The sequence below is a fragment of the Sinocyclocheilus rhinocerous genome, unplaced genomic scaffold (assembly GCF_001515625.1).
Source record: "Sinocyclocheilus rhinocerous isolate Xijiao unplaced genomic scaffold, SAMN03320098_v1.1 scaffold1252, whole genome shotgun sequence".
In the NCBI taxonomy this organism is placed as follows: Eukaryota; Metazoa; Chordata; class Actinopteri; order Cypriniformes; family Cyprinidae; genus Sinocyclocheilus; species Sinocyclocheilus rhinocerous.
In genome coordinates this window covers 152,097-153,854 of record NW_015640452.1, presented here as the reverse complement: position 1 = coordinate 153,854, position 1,758 = coordinate 152,097, and positions in this window count along the sequence as shown.

Genomic DNA, 1,758 nt, shown 5'->3' with positions numbered 1-1,758 from the left:
GCTGATGGCTGCATGGTTGAATCTTCTTGTCAGCGCACGACACTGGCCAACCATTTGAATGAGTGTGTGCATGAATAATAGAGGAAACGTGACTTTGGTGGCAAAAGGATGTTTTTGGTGTGAAAACATCCTCCGCTCCTCAGTGGTTGGTATGCAGTGTAAGATTCTCATTTTTGTGGTTATTTTGGAAGTCAAATTGATGTAACAAAGCTGAGTTTTTTTTTTTTTGAAGCTGCGCTGAATTAAATATTGCTTGGCACATTTTGTTTCTTCAGATATGATGAACAGAAGGCCTATTTTTGCATGTGGAACAAAAATGTATTATGAATCAGTTTGGCACACTGATATTGTGAGAGGATGGAGAGAGTACATGTCGTCCACTGGCAAGTGTTTAACAACACAACATTGACATAAATCGCATCTACACAAACAAACAATATTTATATCTGCCAGCAAGTTGCTCACTATCAGATGTGTGTATACTGTATACTCCATGTATATATATCTGCATAATTTATCTTTTTGTTCTTTCATTCTAAAAATTCACAAAATTCTAACCTTTCATTTAAATAAAACAATTGAAAGTGGGGAAGGGGACTCACATTATGAAATAAATGCTTTTCTCCAATGCATGTTGGCCACAATTATTGCCCCCTCCTCCCTAGAAATTATTATGAGTAAAATATCTATGAAGTATATTCCCATTCATATTTGCATTTTTTTAGCACACCAGGCTGACTAGGAGCATGAAACTGTCCTGCCATGACTTCCTGTTCCACAGGATTATAAATATGAGGAACACAAAGGCCAAATTCCATTAATTATCTAGTAAAACAAAGAATATAGTTCTGATGTGCAGATCAAGATTGTTGAGCTTCACAAAATAGAAAGTGGCTGTAAGAAAATAGCTAAAGCATTGAAAATCCCCATTTCCACCATCAGGGCAATAATTAAAAAGTTCCAATCAACTAAAGATGTTACAAATCTGCCTGAAAGAGGATGTGTGTCTACATTGTCCTAATGCACGGTGAGGAGAAGAGTTTGAGTGGCTAAAGACTCTCAAAGATCACAGCTGGAGAACCCACCAGATGGGTTTGGTGCAAACAGGGATACAAAGTACCCCATGCCCACAGTTAAATATGCTGCTGGATCTCTAATGTTGGTGGCCTATTTTTCTGCCGGAGGTCCTGGACATCTTGGTCAGATACATGGCATTGTGGATTCTATCAAATACCAACAGATAAAAGTCTAAACCTGACTGCCTCTGTTACAAATCTAGCAACGGGGCCGTGGTTGGATCTTCCATCAGGACAATGATCCAAAACATCAAAATCAACACACAAATGTGTCACTGAGCACAAAATGATGCTTCTGCCATGGCCATCCCAGTCCTGAAAATGAGTGGGATGAACTGAAGAGGAGAAGCACCAACATGGAGTTGGGAATCTGAAGGATCTGGAGTGATTCTGTATGAAGGAATGATCTCTGATCTCCTGTCAGTTGTTCTCCAAACTCATCAGGCATTGTAGGAGAAAACTGAGAGCTGTTTTCTTGAGAAAAGGACGTTGCAATAATTGGTTGCCAATAATTGTGGCCAACATGAACAAGAGAAAAACATTTCGTAATGAGATTTCCCCCCCACGTTCCATTGTTTTGCTTCAATGATAGGTTAGAATTCTGTGAATTAATAATACCATTAATACTGGCAAGAGTGCCAATACTAGTGGAGGGCACTGTGTGTGTACACACACACACATT